At 46.5% G+C, this 20,022-nt stretch overlaps 1 protein-coding gene across 1 annotated transcript in view; it reads right to left on the bottom strand.

The window, feature by feature from the left end:
• The window catches only part of LOC134895377 (guanine nucleotide-binding protein subunit alpha-14), a 338,140-nt gene that overhangs the window by 132,268 nt on the left and 185,850 nt on the right, over window positions 1-20,022 (bottom strand). The window lies entirely within an intron of this gene.

Genomic DNA, 20,022 nt, shown 5'->3' with positions numbered 1-20,022 from the left:
GTTAATGCAATTCAGAAAAAAAAAACAATCCACTATTTTTAATAGCAGTTTGCTAAGAAAATGTTTATATTAATCAAGGAACAGATTTGTTGCAATCATCGTGTTACACAGAGAGCGTAACTATAGACGTACAGTCCATGTGACTACCATGGAGTCAGGCAGCGCAAGAGTACAGTATGTACGAAGAAAAAAAAAATATTATACACACATTAACATTAGTATAAATGCCTCACAATAAAAAAAACGAGTTTTATGGTGAGAACTTACCCTTGTTAAAACTCTTTCTGCGAGGTACACCGGGCTCCACAAGTCTAGACAATGGGGTGTAGAGTAGGATCTTGATCCGAGGTACCAACAGGCTCAAAGCTTTGACTGTTCCCAGAATGCACAGCGCCGCCTCCTCTATAACCCCGTCTCCCAGCACAGGAGCTCAGTTTAGTTAACCAGCCCAATGCAGTAGCAGGAAAAGAGACGACAACAGTTAGTAGCCACATACACCACACTCTCACGACAAGAGAAGTGTCAGCGGCTAATGCCATATCAACCCAAAGAAGCTAAGTGCGTCAGGGTGGGCGCCTTGTGGAGCCCAGTGTACCTCGCAGAAAAAGAGTTTTAACAAGGGTAAGTTCTTACCATAAATCTCGCTTTCTGCTGCGGGGTACACTGGGCTCCACAAGTCTGAACAATGGGGATGTCCTAAAGCAGTTCCTTATGGGAGGGGACGCACTGTAGCGGGCACAAGAACCCGGCGTCCAAAGGAAGCATCCTGGGAAGCGGCAGTATCAAAGGCATAGAACCTTATGAACGTGTTCCCAGAGGACCACGTAGCCGCCTTGCACAATTGGTCAAGGGTCGCACCATGTTGGGCCACCCAAGAAGGTCCAACAGACCAAGTAGAATGGGCCGTAATGTGAACAGGAGCTGACAGACCAGCCTTCACATAAGCTTGCGCAATCACCATTCTAATCCACCTGGCCAGGGTCTGCTTGTGAGCAGGCCAGCCACGTTTGTGAAATCCAAACAAAACAAAGAGAGAATCAGACTTTCGAATAGAAGCAGTTCTCTTCACATAGATACGGAGAGCCCGTACCACATCCAAAGACCGCTCTTTGGGAGACAAATCAGGAGAACCAAAAGCTGGAACCACAATCTCCTGATTAAGGTGGAACGAAGAAACCACCTTAGGTAAATATCCGGGACGAGTCCTAAGAACCGCCCGGTCACGGTGAAAAATCAGATATGGGGACCTACAAGACAAGGCACCCAAATCCGACACTCTTCTAGCAGAGGCAATAGCCAGCAAGAACATCACCTTAAGGGAAAGCCACTTAAGGTAAGCTTGAACCAAGAGGTTCAAATGGAGGCTCCTGCAACACCTCCAAAACCACCAAAGAGTCCCAAGGAGCCATAGGCGGGACATAGGTAGGTTGGATACGCAACACACCCTGAGTGAAAGTACGAACATCAGGCAAAGTCGCAATTTTTCTCTGAAACCACACCGACAAGGCAGAAATAGGAACCTTGAGGGAGGCCAGACGCAGGCCTAAATCTAGGCCCTGCTGCAGAAAAGCCAAAAGTTTGGCTGTACTAAACTTGGAAGCGTCATATTGGTTAGATGCGCACCAAACAAAGTAGGAATGCCAGACCCGATGGTAAATCCGTGCAGAAACCGGTTTCCGGGCACGCAACATAGTTTTAATGACCTCTTCAGAAAAACCCTTAGCTCTTAAGACGGAAGCTTCAAGAGCCACGCCGTCAAAGACAGATGGGCTAGGTCCTGGTAGACACAGGGGCCCTGAACAAGGAGGTCTGGGCGTTGTGGAAGTAGTAGTGGACGCTCCGACGATAGGCCTTGCAGGCCTGAGAACCAGTGCAGTCTGGGCCACGCCGGAGCTATGAGAAGCAGATTTCCTTTTTCTTGCTTGAACTTCCGAAATTACCCTGGGCAGGAGTGACACCGGAGGGAACACGTATGGCAGCCGAAACCTCCACGGCACTGCCAGCGCATCCACGAATGCTGCTTGAGGATCCCTTGTCCTTGCTCCGAAGACCGGAACCTTGTGATTGTGTCGAGACGCCATCAGATCCACATCTGGAAGACCCCACCTTTCCAGGAGGAGTTGAAACACTTCTGGATGGGGCCCCACTCGCCGGCATGCACGCCCTGACGACTGAGAAAGTCCGCTTCCCAATTCAGGATTCCCGGAATTAATATATTGCCGGTAGATGGCGTTCTGCCCAACGTAGAATCCGTGAGGCTTCCTTCATTGCCAAACGGCTTTGAGTGCCGCCTTGATGATTTATGTAAGCCACTGTGGTGGCGTTGTCCGACTGTACTTGAACAGGACGGTTCTGAATCAAATGCTGGGCTAGGTTCAACGCATTGATGACCGCCCGCAATTCCAGAATGTTGATCGAGAGGAGAGATTCCTCCTTGGTCCACCGATCCTGCAAGGAGTGCTGCTCCAGCACCTCGCCCCAACCTCTTAGACTGGCATCTGTCGTCAACAGGACCCAGTCAGATATCCAGAAGAGACGGCCTCTGCACAATTGTCGGTCCAGGAGCCACCAGAGCAGCGACAGACGGACCTCCGGAGTCAAAGAGATCATGTGAGACCTGATCCGGTGAGGCAGGCCGTCCCACTTGGCTAGAATCAGCTTCTGGAGGGGGCGAGAATGGAATTGAGCATACTCCACCATGTCGAATGCTGACACCATGAGGCCCAGCACCTGCATTGCCGAATGTATCGACACTTGCGGACGAGAAAGGAAGCAACGAATCCTGTCCTGAAGTTTCAGGACTTTCTCCTGAGACAAAAACAACCTCTGGTTGTGATTGTCCAATAGCGCTCCCAGATACACCATGCTCTGAGCAGGGACCAGGGAGGATTTTTTCCAGTTGATGAGCCACCCGTGGGCTTGTAGAAACCGGACCGTCATATCCAGATGACGCAGGAGAAGATCTGGGGAATTTGCCAGGATTAACAAGTCGTCCAAAATACGGCAGTATCCTGACCCCTTGACGGCGGAGTACCACCGTCATCACCGCCACAACTTTGGTGAAGACTCGCGGAGCCGTTGTTAAACCAAAAGGTAACGCCCGAAACTGGTAATGGAGGTTGCCAATAGCGAACCTCAGGTATTGTTGATGTGACACTGTTATAGGAATATGCAGGTAAGCATCCTGTATGTCCAGGGAGACCGTGTAGTCCCCAGGTTCCAAGGCCAGAACTATAGAGCGAAGGGTTTCCATACGGAACTTGGAAACCTTTACAAACTTGTTCAGTGCCTTGAGGCTGAGAATGGGAGGACCCATTCGGTTTCGGGACTAGAAACAGCGGAGAATAGTACCCCCGGCCCCTCTGAGCAAGAGGCACCTGTACTAAGACTCCTGTATCCAGGAGGGTCTGTACCACCGAATGCAGAGTGTTTGCCTTTGTCTGATCCGACGGGACGTCTGTCTGGCAAAATCGATGAGGGGGTCAGTTTTTGAAGGCTATAGCGTAACCTCGAGTGACGACTTCCCGTACCCATGCATCTGAAGTGGTCTTCAACCATTCCTGGGTATACCCTAGAAGCCGGCCCCCCACCCTGGGATCCCCCAGGGGGAGGCCCGCCCCGTCATGCGGCAGGCTTATCGGTCTTGGCTGCTGGCTGACGGGCAGCCCAGGATCTTGTGGGCTTCGGCTTACCAGGTTTGGAAGTGCGGGCCTGCTTATGGTACGCCTGACCTTTTGCTTTACCTGAAGGATGAAAGGGGCGAAAGGACGTGCCTTTGGCCTTCGACACAGAAGGAGAAGTATTAGGCAGACAGGCAGTTTTGGCAGTAGCCAAGTCAGCCACTATCTTATTTAAGTCCTCCCCAAACAGAATATCCCCCTTGAAAGGGAGTACCTCCAGGGTTTTTCTAGAGTCCAGATACACAGACCAGGATCTCAGCCACAATATCCTGCAAGCCAGGACTGACGTAGTAGAGGCCTTGGCTGCTAGGATACCGGCATCAGAAGCCGCCTCTTTAATATAGCGAGAAGCTGTGACAATATATGACAAGCATTGTCTAGCATGGTCAGAGGAGATTTCAGCTTCTAACTCCGAGGCCCATGCTTCAATAGCCTCTGCCGCCCATGTAGCTGCAATAGTGGGCCTTTGTGCAGCACCCGTGAGGGTGTAAATCGCTTTTATACAACCCTCGACACGTTTATCCATAGGCTCTTTTAGAGACGTGACGGTAGTGACAGGTAGAGCTGAGGAAACCACCATCCTAGCCACATGTGAGTCTACTGGAGGAGGTGTTTCACAATTCTTAGACAGCTCTGGCGCGAGGGGATAGCGAGCCAGCATCTTCTTTTGAGGCACAAACTTCGTACCCGGGCTTGGCCAGGGTTCCTGAGGTATATCCACTAGGTGGTCAGAGTGAGGTAAAACTTGTTTAATCACCTTCTGACGCTTGAACCTATCTGGTTTCTTAGGAGGAACGGATGGCTCAGGATCATCCGTAATCTGCAGCATTAACTTAATAGCCTCCAAAAAAATCAGGAACATCCACATGTGAACTACCCTCCCCATCAGTCGTATCTGAGTCAGAACCTGTGGGGTCAGTGTATGTGCTGTCTTCATCAGACGAGGTGTCAGTGACAGCAGTGGATTGTGAGGAGACGAGCGCTCGCTAAGAGGACCTCTTGGACCTAGGCGAGCGTTGGTCAGACTTTTTAGTAGTCAGGGACTGGTTCAACTTCTTTAATTGAGCAGATAAATCGTCCGCCCATGGCGGGTTAGCTGCAGGTACCACATACGGTTGTACCAGCATTGGGGGTCCCATAGGGGGTGTTAGTTTATGAACTAGCGTATGCAGAAGCTTGGAAAAAGCGGAACACGGAGGGTCAGTATGTGCCTCCGTTGCCACAGTCCCACTGGGGGGCAAGGAGCCCCCAGAACCAGAGCCCACAGCTGCTATATTCTCCCCATATGTGCCTGTGGCTTCAGCAACACCAGCAGTGTGTTCCGCCCCAGAACCGTTACCCTCAGAAGCAGACATGATATAACTTGCAGTATGAGGTAACAGTACAATTATCAGCAGCACAATATCCCAAACCCAAACCCCTGCGCAGTGTAGTCAGCACTAGCAGAGATAAAGGAGAGATATGGTGACCAAATCACAGAGAAAAATACGTAATACAGTATATCTTAGTGAAAATCCTATATTAAATAACACCTGACGCACCAAGCCCCCTCAGGTTATAGAATATAGGGATAGCAAGTTGAGTGAAAGACACGAGATGGACAACACTCAGCTATCAATGCACACACAAATAGTCACAGTTTGTACAATGCAGAGGTTATTACAGACAATAATACTGCACTGGACTAGCTTACACAGCTATATAGTCAATAGATATAACACTACACAGTAAGAAACTGGATGTATATCACAGGGTAATTGTACTATAAACCCCTGACTAAATGCACTCTCTTACTAACAATGACTAAAAAGGCAGGTAGAATACTTAAGTGTCATGTAAAGGCACAGCGCTGACAACCAGGCGGCTTTATATAGGAGGTTTTGCCCAAGCAGTCCCAGGAACAGTGAGCTGAGGGATAATGGCGCCGCAGACACTGCCAGGGAGTGAGGAAAGACAGAGATGCAGCTCCAGGGCGGGAACACTTGCTGGAAATGGTGCCCTGGGGCTGGGGGAGGGGCTTCAGGTCTAAGCCTTATCCCCCTTGCTGCCAAAACCACTGGGTACTGTGGGCGATATTAAAATCGGTTTTAAGAGAAAACCTGACCTGCGCCCATGCCCTGGTGATCTAGTGGGATCGCCTGTATCCACAGTGTCCACTGACCGCGCCGGATTGCGATAAAGACCAGGTCCCGCGAGCGGGACCCATTTACCACCTCCCGAAGCGCGGCCACGCGATCCTGGAGAGCCCCAGCAGTGTGTGCCTAACGTGAAGTAAACCGGAGCCTCCGCTGTAGGTACCCGGCAACCAGGGCTCGGGAGTGTACAGCGCCGCTGGGGAGAGCTGGAGCTGCAGCAGAGAATGTCAGAAGACATTTACCATCACCTGTGATGAACTAGTTAATTGATAAGAAAGGTGTTTCACCACAGGTGATGGCAATCATACATTAACAGGAAAGTCCAGGAACAGAGCATTTTCTCCCTCATGGAGAGGGCCAGGTAGGCAAGTATGGTCTGAGCCATGTATTAGCACTAAAATAGTCACCAGCACTAAAATAGTCCACCCAAAATTTCTAATAAATAACCACTAATGAGTACGATACGCTGGTATAGGTCTATAGGAAACAGCTGGAGAGTATCCATGAACGCCCCAGTGGTTCCACAGGTGGCAATTACTGTGGATAAGGCTCTCAGCCATCAGTCACTCCAGTAGATGTATAATTGGAGTATGTACTTTATAATCCAATCTGGTGCACCAGTGTGTGTATCCATGTATATCTATGTATTGTAGTAAAGCGTACTGGCGTCCGCTCGATACTTGGTCACTCAGCACCGTGTTACCGTGGCTGATGGTCCACATACCAGACAAATTGTTCCACTAAGCTTTGTTTTAGTGAGAGCTCACTATCCAATAAAGGAAGGTCAGCCCTTGGAGCCTCTCTCATTACCACAGACAGTTAGATATAACCAGGTCTATTGCGTTGCCTGCAATATGCGGCTTAGCGGTGTTAATAGACTTACCGGCTTTCAGTATGGGCAGATCAGCCTTAAAGTCTCTCTTGTAAATCATGGACAGGTAGCACTGTACAACAGAGTCTGGTGCGATGTTTACAGTGGCATTGGTAGCATAGAGGCTGCTGGCTTCTGTCAGTGAGAGTTTGTGCAGACAGAATGCAGGATCACAGCCCCTTGGCACATTTCTTTTTCCTTAGAGATGGTGGACAAACTTAAGGGCCCCATACACTAGAGCCACATGTCGGACCCTCATGTCGCGCAAAATTTCCCTTGAACGGCCCGGCAGCCTCCCAGGCGGCAGAATCGTATAGGATACATCGTATGCGGTCCTTTTGCATACAATGTATCTTATGCAATCCCAGCTATGTCTGCGGTAACCAACATATCACGAGTGCAGCACTAACAAATCTAGGGGCTCCGATCCGATGTTCACGGGAGCGCGCATCAGTACGGATGTAAAACACATCCAATTTGCCACTTTTCATCAGATTTATCGTCCCGAAAGGTAGAAATCGGATTAAATCGGGCATTATCGTTGTAGTGTATGGGGCCCTTAAGGCTTCATAAGGAAATTATCCATGTAGTTATAAGAATGGGGAAATAAGGATATGTTGCTATACACATGATATACACATTTATTCGGTCTTTTTTTATTCAGACTAATGTCCAAGATTTTGGTTGATAGAATTGATTTTATGGTGCACAAACATTTCTATTATACAGTTTGATAGCACATTATAATATATATATATATATATATATATATATATATATATATATATATATATATATATATATATATATATATACACACACACACACATATACATACATACAGACACACATATACATACATACATACACACATATACATACATACATACATACATACACAGGTTGAGTATCCCTTATCCAAAATGCTTGGGACCAGAGGTATTTTGGATATCGGATTTTTCCGTATTTTGGAATAATTGCATACCATAATGAGATATCATGGTGATGGGACCTAAATCTAAGCACAGAATGCATTTATGTTACATATATACCTTATACACACAGCCTGAAGGTAATTTTAGCCAATATTTTTTATAACTTTGTGCATTAAACAAAGTGCGTCTACATTCACACAATTCATTTATGTTTCATATACACCTTATATACACAGCCTGAAGGTCATTTAATACAGTATTTTTAATAACTGTGTATTAAACAACGTTTGTGTACATTGAGCCATCAAAAAACAAAGGTTTCACTATATGACTCTCACTCAAAAAAGTCCGTATTTCGGAATATTTGGATATGGGATTGTATATGTATATATATATATATATATATATATATATATATATATATATATATATATATATATATATATATATATATATATATATATATATATATATATAGACACACACACACATATAATAAGAATTTACTTACCGATAATTCTATTTCTCGGAGTCCGTAGTGGATGCTGGGGTTCCTGAAAGGACCATGGGGAATAGCGGCTCCGCAGGAGACAGGGCACAAAAAAGTAAAGCTTTTACCAGATCAGGTGGTGTGCACTGGCTCCTCCCCCCATGACCCTCCTCCAGACTCCAGTTAGGTACTGTGCCCGGACGAGCGTACACAATAAGGGAGGCAATTTGAATCCCGGGTAAGACTCATACCAGCCACACCAATCACACCGTACAACTTGTGATCTAAACCCAGTTAACAGTATGATAACAGAAAGAGCCTCTTAAAGATGGCTCCTTAACAATATAACCCGAATTTGTTAACAATAACTATGTACAGTATTGCAGATAATCCGCACTTGGGATGGGCGCCCAGCATCCACTACGGACTCCGAGAAATAGAATTATCGGTAAGTAAATTCTTATTTTCTCTATCGTCCTAAGTGGATGCTGGGGTTCCTGAAAGGACCATGGGGATTATACCAAAGCTCCCAAACGGGCGGGAGAGTGCGGATGACTCTGCAGCACCGAATGAGAGAATTCCAAGTCCTCTTTTGCCAGGGTATCAAATTTGTAGAATTTTACAAACGTGTTTTCCCCCCGACCACGTAGCTGCTCGGCAGAATTGTAATGCCGAGACCCCTCGGGCAGCCGCCCAAGATGAGCCCACCTTCCTTGTGGAATGGGCCTTAACAGATTTAGGCTGTGGCAGGCCTGCCACAGAATGAGCAAGTTGAATTGTGTTACAAATCCAACGAGCAATCGTCTGCTTAGAAGCAGGGGCACCCAACTTGTTGGGTGCATATAGTATCAACAGCGAGTCAGATTTTCTGACTTCAGCCGTCCTTGAAATGTATATTTTTAAGGCTCTGACAACGTCCAACAACTTGGAGTCCTCCAAGTCGCCAGTGGCCGCAGGCACCACAATAGGTTGGTTCAGGTGAAACGCTGATACCACCTTAGGGAGAAAATGCGGACGAGTCCTCAGTTCTGCCCTATCCGAATGGAAGATTAGATAAGGGCTTTTATAAGATAAAGCCGCCAATTCAGATACTCTCCTGGCGGAAGCCAGGGCCAGTAACATAGTCACTTTCCATGTGAGATATTTAAAATCCACCTTTTTCAATGGTTCAAACCAATGGGATTTGAGGAAATCTAAAACTACATTTAGATCCCACGGTGCCACCGGAGGCACCACAGGAGGCTGTATATGCAGTACTCCTTTAACAAAAGTCTGTACCTCAGGAACTGAGGCCAATTCTTTTTGGAAGAATATTGACAGGGCCGAAATTTGAACCTTAATAGATCTCAATTTGAGACCCCTAGACAATCCTGATTGTAGGAAATGTAGGAAACGACCCAGTTGAAATTCCTCCGTCGGAACACTCCGATCCTCGCACCACGCGACATATTTTCGCCAAATGCGGTGATAATGTTTCGCGGTGACTTCCTTCCTTGCCTTAATCAAGGTAGGAATGACTTCTTCTGGAATGCCTTTCCCTTTTAGGATCTGGCGTTCAACCGCCATGCCGTCAAACGCAGCCGCGGTAAGTCTTGAAAGAGACAGGGACCCTGTTGTAGCAGGTCCCTTCTCAGAAGTAGAGGGCACGGGTCGTCCGTGACCAACTCTTGAAGTTCCGGGTACCAAGTCCTTCTTGGCCAATCCGGAGCCACTAGTATTTCTTACTCCTCCTCACCGTATAATCTTCAATACCTTTGGTATGAGAGGCAGAGGAGGAAACACATATACTGATTTGTACACCCAAGGTGTTACCAGTGCGTCCACAGCTATTGCCTGTGGATCTCTTGACCTGGCGCAATACTTGTCCAGTTTCTTGTTGAGGCGAGACGCCATCATGTCTACCATTGGTCTTTCCCAACAGTTTATTAGCATGTGGAAGACTTCTGGATGAAGACCCCCCTCTCCCGGGTGTATATCGTGTCTGCTGAGGAAGTCTGCTTCCCAGTTGTCCACGCCCGGGAAGAACACTGCTGACAGTGCTATTACGTGATTCTCCGCCCAGCGAAGAATCTTGGCAGCTTCTGCCATTGCACTCCTGCTTCTTGTGCCGCCCTGTCTGTTTACATGGGCGACCGCCGTGATGTTGTCCGACTGAATCAACACCGGTTTTCCTTGCAGGAGTGGTTCCGCCTGGCTTAGAGCATTTTAGATTGCTCTTAGTACCAGAATGTTTATGTGAATAGACTTTTCCAGGTTCGTCCATACCCCCTGGAAGTTTCTTCCTTGTGTGACTGCTCCCCAACCTCTCAGGCTGGCGTCCGTGGTCACCAGGATCAAATCCTGTATGCCGAATCTGCGGCCCTCCAATAGATGAGCCTTTTGCAACCACCACAGAAGATATACCCTTGTCCTTGGCGACAGGGTTATTCGCAGGTGCATCTGAGGATGCGACCCTGACCATTTGTCCAACAGATCCCTTTGGAAAATTCTTGCATGGAATCTGCCGAATGGAATTGCTTCGTAAAAAGCCACCATTTTTCCCAGGACTCTTGTGCATTGATGTACAGACACCTTTCCTGGTTTTAGGAGGTTCCTGACAGGTCGGATAACTCCTTGGCTTTTTCCTCGGGAAGAAAAACCTTTTTCTGAACCGTGTCCAGAATCATCCCTAGGAACAGCAGACGTATCGTCGGAAAACAGCTGCGATTCTTGGAATATTTAGAATCCAGTCGTGCCGTCGAAGAACTACTTTAGATAGTGCTCTTCCGACCTCCAACTGTTCTCTGGAACTTGCCCTTTTTAGGTCGTGCAAGTAAGGGATAATTTAGATGCCTTTTTTCTTTGAAGAAACATCTTTTCGGCCATTACCTTGATAAAAAGGCCCGGGGTGCCGTGGATAATTCAAACGGCATCGTCTGAAACTGATATTGACAGTTCTGTACCACGAACCAGAGGTACCCTTGATGAGAAGGACAAATTTTGGACATGGAGGTAATCCTTGATGTCCAGGGACACCATATAGTCCCCTTTTTTTCCGGTTCGCTATCACTGCTCTGAGTGACTTTATCTCGATTTGAACCTTTTATGTAAGTGTTCAAAACATTTTAGATTTAGACTATGTGTCACCAAGCCGTCTGGCTTCAGTACCACAATATAGTGTGGAAAAATAATACCCTTTTCCTTGTCGTAGGAGGGGTACTTTGATTATCACCTGCTGGATATACAGCTTGTGAATTGTTTCCAATGCTGCCTCCCTGTCGGAGGGAGCCGTTGGTAAAGCAGACTTCAGGAAGCTGCGAGGAGAAGATGTCTCGACTCTCCAATCTTTACCCCTGGGATAATACTTGTACGATCTAGGGGTCAACTTGCGAGTGATCCCACTGCGCCCTGAGACTCTTGAGACTACCCCCCCACCTTGAGTCCGCTTGCACGGCCCCAGCGTCATGCTGAGGACTTGGCAGACGCGGTGGAGGGCTTCTTTTCCTGGGAAAGGGCTGCCTGCTGCAGTCTACTTCCCTTACCTCTATGTCTGGGCAGATATGACTGGCCTTTTGCCTGCATGCCCTCATGGGAAAGGAAAGATTGAGGCTGAAAAGACGGTGTCTTTTTTAGCTGAGATGTAACTTGGGGTAAAAAAGGTTGGATTTCCCAGCTGTTGCTGTGGTCCCCAGGTCCGATGGACCGACCCCCAAATAACTCCTTCCCTTTATACAGCAATACTTCCATCTGCCGTATGGGATCTGTATCACCTGACCACTGTCGTGTCCCTGACATCTTCTGGGAGATATGGACAACGCACTTATCTTGATGCCAGAGAGCAAATATCCCTCTGTGCATCTCACATACATATATATAGAATGCATCCTATTAAATGCTCTACATGAATAAAATATTTTCAGTCAGGGAATCCGACCAAGCCAACCCAGCACTGCATCTCCAGGCTGATGGCGATCGCTGGTCGCAGTATAACCACCGTATGTGTGTATATACTTTTTAGGATATTTTTCCAGCTTCCTATCAGCTGGCTCCTTGAGGGCGGCCGTATCTGGAGACGGTAACGCCACTTGATAAGCGTGTGAGCGCCTTATCACCCTAAGGGGTGTTTCCCAACGTACCCTAATTTCTGGCGGGAAAGGGTATAACGCCAATATTTGCTATCGGGGTAACCCTACGCATCATCACACACTTCATTTTATTTTATCTGATTCAGGAAAAACTACAGGTAGTTTTTTCACTCCCACATAATACCCTTTCTTGTGGTACTTGTAGTATCAGAAACACGTAACACCTCCTTCATTGCCCTTAACGTGTGGCCCTAATGAGAAATACGTTTGTTTATTCACCGTCGACACTGTATTCAGTGTCCGTGTCTGTGTCTGTGTCGACCGACTGAGGTAAATGGGCGTTTTTTAAAACCCCTGACGGTGTTTCTGAGACGCCTGGACCGGTCCTAATAGATTGTCGGCCGTCTCATGTCGTCAACCGACCTTGCAGCGTGTTGACATTCTCACGTAATTCTCTAAATAAGCCATCCATTCCGGTGTCGACTCCCTAGAGAGTGACATCACCATTACAGGCAATTTCTCCGCCTCCTCACCAACATCGTCCTCATACATGTCGACACACACGTACCGACACACAGCACACACACCGGGAATGCTCTGACAGAGGACAGGACCCACTAGCCCTTTGGGGAGACAGAGGGAGAGTCTGCCAGCACACACCAAAAACGCTATAATTATATAGGGACAACCTTATATAAGTGTTTCTCCCTTATAGCATCTTTTATATATATACAATATCGCCAAAATCAGTGCCCCCCCTCTCTGTTTTAACCCTGTTTCTGTAGTGCAGTGCAGGGGAGAGCCTGGGAGCCTTCTCTCCAGCTTTTCTGTGAGAGAAAATGGCGCTGTGTGCTGAGGAGATAGGCCCCGCCCCTTTTTCGGCGGCCTCGTCTCCCGCTATTTTTGAAGTTAGGCAGGGGTTAAATATCTCCATATAGCCTCTGTGGGCTATATGTGAGGTATTTTTTTTGCCTCTAATAAGGTTTTTATTTGCCTCTCAGAGCGCCCCCCCCAGCGCTCTGCACCCTCAGTGACTGTTGTGTGAAGTGTGCTGAGAGGAAAATGGCGCACAGCTGCAGTGCTGTGCGCTACCTTTATGAAGACTCAGGAGTCTTCAGCCGCCGATTTTGGACCTCTTCTCTCTTCAGCGTCTGCAAGGGGGCCGGCGGCGCGGCTCCGGTGACCATCCAGGCTGTACCTGTGATCGTCCCTCTGGAGCTAGTGTCCAGTAGCCAAGCAGCAAATCCACTCTGCACGCAGGTGAGTTCACTACTTCTCCCCTAAGTCCCTCGTTGCAGTGATCCTGTTGCCAGCAGGACTCACTGTAAAGTAAAAAACCTAAGCTAAACTTTCTCTAAGCAGCTCTTTAGGAGAGCCACCTAGATTGCACCCTTCTCGTTCGGGCACAAAATCTAACTGGAGTCTGGAGGAGGGTCATGGGGGGAGGAGCCAGTGCACACCACCTGATCTGGTAAAAGCTTTACTTTTTTGTGCCCTGTCTCCTGCGGAGCCGCTATTCCCCATGGTCCTTTCAGGAACCCCAGCATCCACTTAGGACGATAGAGAAATATATATATATATATATATATACATACATACATACATACATACATACATACATACATACATACATACATATATACACACACACAGATATATATATGTATGGCATATTAAAATCTATTCTGGTACAACGCATCAAAGCGTGTAGTAGTGACAGGAGAGAATATCTTTTATTACCATATTCCACAATGCAAAAAAAAAGAAGTGCAACTGTTGCCAAAAGAAAATAAGAATAGGAATCCCCTGTAAACACATGAACAAGCAATCAGCCTAAAGCCATCAGGTCAACACGTTCACATGCCAAAGAGGGACTAATGGTCACAACCTGTAGCTTCTAGAACATATTTTGTTTGTACGGTTGTATTCTGTTCATCGGTCAAGTGCACAAATGTGACCGGGCAAAGTGTGCAATCCAACCAGATTAGAACAATTGTGCCTAGTTTACTTAGCAGCGGGGGGAAAAAGCAAGGCAGTAATATTAGGTTTCAGCGTGCTTGTCTAATCTCAATAAAGGGTGAGGGAAATATATATAGGAACCAGCGGTCTTACTTCCTCAGGGTTTTTTTTTGTTTGTTTTTTACTTCTAGCAAAACTTATCAGTCTTGAAAAATTCACAGATACAAACCTAAACTTTCCTGTACTAGACTGTAGGAGTTGTTAATATGTAATACTCGGACTCCAGGAGCAGGACATGAAGTAAGCACTTGATCCTTAAAGTAACGGCTTCAGCTAGAGAAAGAGGCCACTGCTCTAACCAGTTCCACATATCCTCAATGACACAACCAGTCCAAGGGAGACATTTACTAAACAGTGATAAGAGAAGAGAAGTGAGCCCGTGGAGAAGTGCCCATGGCAACTAATCAGCACTAAAGTAACATCTATAAATTGCATACTACAAAATTATACAGAGCTGCCGATTGGTTGATGGAGAAACTTCTCCGCTGGCTCCCTTCTCCGCTCTTATCACTGTTTAGTAAATGTCCCAAGTCACTGGGGAAGACTTGATGCCAGCAGGGAGCTTTAAAAAGTGAGGTCCTGGTAATTACATGGCATATGCAATCCTCTTTACTAGACTCAATACAAGGCTAACACCAAATAAAACTAAAACTTCAGCTTTTACCTGGAAGAGAGGATGTTCTTCTAACACATCATGTGACCCACCAGACTGATAAGTAATGTAACATTTAGTACAGGTTGAGTATCCCATATCCAAATATTCCGAAATACAGAATATTCCGAAATACAGAATTTTTTGAGTAAGACTGAGATACTGAAACCTTTGTTTTCTGATGCTCAATGTACACAAACTTTGTTAAATACACAAAGTTATTAAACATACTGTATTAAATTACCTTCAGGCTGTGTGTATAAGGTGTATATGAAACATAAATGCATTATGTGCGCAGACTTGGGTCCCATCGCCATGATATCTCATTATGGTATGCAATTAAAAACACAAGCAAACATGTTCCTAGAATTAGTCTTTAACTAAAGATGTGTCCTTTCTTACAGCTACTTCAGTCACACCAATAGCCTCTCTCGATGCAGCGGGATGTAGTTATGTGACCGGCGGTCACAACGCCTACGCCGGGATCCCGCCCCCTTACAATGCCGACAGTCGGCATGCCGACTAACAGAGACTATAAGGAGTGGGAATAGAACCTGTGGCGAACACAGAGACTGCCACTGCCCGCAACTCCAGCTCCTCAGCCACCGCTGTGACCACTGCTTTTGTCGACCGCCCGTGCCGACACTGGACTCTTGGGGGTCTATTCATGAAGCAGTGAAAGGATTGGGGAAGTGATCCAGTGGAGAAGTGGCCCACAACAACAAATCAGTTGCTCTGTATAATTTTATAGTATGCAAATTATACATGTTACATCAATGCTGATTGGTCGCCATGGGCAACTTCTCCACCGGCTCACTTCTCCAAACTTTTCACTGTTTCATGAATAGACCCCTTGGTGCCTACCACAACAGGTGACTGAAGTTCCCCTGCCTGGAATTGCGCACTGTACACCTCCTGAGACCGCACTGGGATCTGCCAGGGTGCTGTTGGCCACTACTCAGGCAGCACTTACCTAACTATTGGCACTGGAAACCTGATAACAGTGGCCGCTATTATCCTGTGGCCCTGTGGTTTCACACACCTCTCATGTGGTGACCTGGTGAGTCTCAACAGCTATTCTCAACAACTGGGACTACAAGGTTTAACCCCCTTCATAAATAGATTACTGAACCATTACTTTCCTGTGGGATGCTATTTATTTTGTTTGGCTATATTTGATCTGGAATGTTGTACACCACTTCACGATAGCCTCGCCTGTTCTGTGACCTGTGGCTTCCTTTTGTGCATATATTATTTTTTTGGCTCTGCCACAAGTGATTATTTCACATTCCACTTATTTACATACACAAATGCATGGCTCCTACTACTTCCACTCATACCTGCCGCCAAAAGAGGCTCATGTAAAAATGATGCTGGTCCTCTTGCTATGGACACTGCACCTTCAACTGCTCCTCTTCCAGCTGACCCGTCTTCGTCATCAGCCTCATCTCCCATCTGCTGTTAGAATGATCCCCTCTACAATTTTATACTAAGATATAAGCACCTTTGAGGGTGTTTATGCTCAAAATGTAGAAGGACAAAGGGCCTAATTCAGAGTTGATCGCAGCAGCAAATTTGTTAGCAGTTGGGCAAAACCATGTGCACTGCAGGGGGGGGGGGGGGGGGGGGGCAGATATAACATGTGCAGAGAGAGTTAGAGTTGAGTGGGGTGTGTTCAAACTGAAATCTAAATTGCCGTGTAAAAATAGAGCAGCCAGTATTTACCCTGCACAGAAACAAAATAACCCACCCAAATCTAACTCACTCTGCAAAGGTTATATCTGCCCCCCCCTGATGTGCACATGGGGGGTCATTCCGACCCGTTCGCACGCAGCGGTTCTTTGCTGCGATGCGAACGGGTCAGAACTGCGCACGTGCGTCGTTGCTCGGCGAACGGCGCGCACAGCGAAAAAAGAAGACGCAGCGCCGATCGCAAGAAGATTGACAGCGGAGAGGTGTTCCGGGGCGGATACTCACCGTTGGATGCCGTTTTCGAGGAGTGGTCGTCCGAACGCAGGCGTGTCCAGGCAAACAGAGGGCGGATGTCTGACGTCAAAGCCGGGAGGAACGTCGCTGGATCCGTCGCACAGGGTAAGTAGATCAAGCCTTACTCTTCAGCAGCACAAAACTTTTTTAGCTTAGCAGGGCTGCACAAGCGAACGCAGCCCTGCTAAGCTAAAATACACTCCCCCATAGGCGTGGATTAGTTGATCGCACCAGCAGCAAAAAGTTGCTGGCTGCGATCAACTCTGAATGACCACCTTGGTTTTACCCAACTGCTAACAAATTTGCTGCTGCAATCAACTCTGAATTACCCCCAATGATTTTACTAGAAAAAACACAGATAGTAAAATTATTGCCTTTTAAATTTTGGGCATATACACGATCAGACATGCCAGGTTTTACAACATGAATTTTTGTAAATAAACTTGTTGGTTTCTGTTTTCTCTATTTACCAGTATATTCAGGCATCATTACTCTGGACTGTTTCATGTCCTTTTAGTTACTTATGCATATATTGCTGCCTTTACCTGAATACTTAGGTTAGGATACTATATACCACTGGGGTGGTATTCATGTGACCGCCGGTCAGCTGACCGACAGTTACATGACCTCCTCCACCAACCCGACGGGTCACTGTCCCGATGGTCGGCATGCCGACCAACAGGGACTATTTCCACTCGTGGGTGTCCACGACACCCATAGAGTGGGAATAGAACCCGTGGCAACCGCAGGTCGCCACCGAGCCCGCAGCCTGGCGAGCGCAGCGAGCCCGCAAGGGGCTTGCTGCACTCGCCCCTCCCCGCGTCGGTATGCTGCCGGGATCCCGGCGTCGGTAAGCTGACCGGCGGTCAGGAGACCGCCGGTCAGCCGTACTACACCCATATCACTGTGATACCTAGTATTTTATGTGTGCTTTCTTACACTCACTAGCTTTTTTAATATGCAATGTAGTCTGTTTTAGGGTATCTATAGTTGCTTTCACGTTGCTGTGCGATTTTCTTTATTCTTATCCTTCAATGGCAATTTTACTCTGGTAAATACAATATGGGCAGAATGCATCAAGCACTGCATTTTACATGCGATGCATCCAGCCACTAACCGCAAGTATAGCGCTGCTTAGAAACACAGTATCCTTAAAGAGAAATCACAAAGCACAGCTCTCCCAATAAGAGAGCTGCAAAACAAGGACTTCTGGGTTTAAGACCTAGGAGTACTTTTGCGCAAGTGTGGATGGTGCGTGCCACAGTGGACACTGGGATGGATCCAATTGGATCCCTTTAAGTGCACAATTTGAAGAGAAGCCCATAGATCTCTATTAGGGAACACCATCTACAGATGGCAATGCCTACAGAGTCCAATGCATTCCGGAGCTGGGTGCATATGAGAAATGCGGTCAAACATCCAAATACAGCAATTACGGAGGTTTGAACGCAATTTTACCTTTGATGCATTCCGCCCTAATTCTGTTTTTATCACCTATTTGTATCTATTTTCCTACCAGCTTCTTGTGTATCACTGTTAATGATTACCTTTTATTTTGCTCTTCTGTGGTTGGGAGAGTGGGGCTTGTGCTATAATGCTCTTCTTATTTCTCAGGTCACAGATTAAATGGCTCATGGAACATGGGGGGGGGACGAATTCTCCAATAAGGCGTAGACAGATCCGGCCACTCCTTAATAAATTAAGTGTGGCCCCCGTGTTTCTCCAGGAGACCCACCTTAAATCCATTTTGGTTTACTGGGCTGCTTCTCCTGTTCATTTAAGAGGTGTTGCCATCCTGCTTCAAAAGAACATTCCATTTGAATGTCATTCTTCAGACACACGAGTCTGGCTGTTATTTTATACTTGATGTTTTTATAAATGGGTTATGTTTTGTGCAATTTATATGCCCTTACCTCATATGATAAATGCTTTCAGAGGTTTATTATAATTAAAAACTCTATATCCCTACTCGGATTCCAAATTAATTCTCGGAGGAGAACATAATAGCTGTCTCATCTCTACTAAAAGGCAACTGTTCCCCTGGTCAGTCACCTAAAATGGTATTCCATATATGATGTGCCAGCTGGGTCTCCTGGATTCATGGGGAGTCAGTCCAACATCTGGTGGCTCCAAATTATTCATATTACTCATCTACTCATAATGCCTTTTCTTGGGTTCGGTATGACATCAAGGTGGTCGGGAGGCCGGCGGTCACATGACAGACAGTGGCATCCGACAATGAAGATGCCGACATCGGAGGGGGTATTTGTACCCTCCCCTACCATAACCCTCCGGAGGTGGCAGCTAGGACTAACCTTCCGGGGTTGTCTGCTAGTGATAACACTCGGGGAGCAGCGGCTATGGCTAACCCTCCCCCCACCCACCTCAGGGCTAACCCTAGCCCCCCTCCACCACCCCAGGCTCTAAAATAGGAAAAAAACGGATAATTTGAGACAGGAGTCCCAAATATCCACAACCGGCGCTAATTAGTTATATTTTATTTTATTAAGATCTTTGTCTCTTTAAAGCTGCTGAGTAAAACAGCTTGCTAAGCTGCACAACAAAGACAATTAGAACACAAAAGAGAATAACTCTGCGCTTTAGAGACACCTTAAAATTATGTTACGTGTGGTCTGTCATGTCGGATAAATAACTCAGTGAGACTTTGTATATTGATATTTTTTATCTAAGATTGTCAACATGTAACATTTATTATACAAATCTGAGTAATTTAGTAGCTTTTATGTATAAAATCTAATTAGTAGTAGATAGGCAATTAAAAAGACTTGAAATTCAGCACTAAAAATTACACTTTGTATAACAGTATAATTAGATGTTTATAAACACATGGTAACAGGGTGTGAACCGTTACTCTCCCAGAATAACGGTATAATTAAACATTTAATAACAAAGAATAAAACGTTACTCTCCTAGTAGCTATTAGTATATAGTATTACACTGGCGTCCCAGTGTGTTATAGGAATAAATGTCCCGCATATAGTTCACAGTAATTAGAGTCTTATTAAGACAGCAATGGCTTAGGTATAATTACCCCCGTGTTGGTTCCTGACGGTTCCGTTTGGTAATGTTACACGTGGTAAACTTATTGCTGGATAGTACTGTGCAAAACAGCCCCGCTGGGAGATATATGTGTCCCCACTCTCCCGTCAATGCTGCCCGCTGTTACACT

The sequence above is a fragment of the Pseudophryne corroboree genome, chromosome 1 (assembly GCF_028390025.1).
Source record: "Pseudophryne corroboree isolate aPseCor3 chromosome 1, aPseCor3.hap2, whole genome shotgun sequence".
NCBI lineage: Eukaryota > Metazoa > Chordata > Amphibia > Anura > Myobatrachidae > Pseudophryne > Pseudophryne corroboree.
Note: the sequence above shows the minus strand (reverse complement) of the source record. Positions and strands in the feature narration are given on the sequence as shown.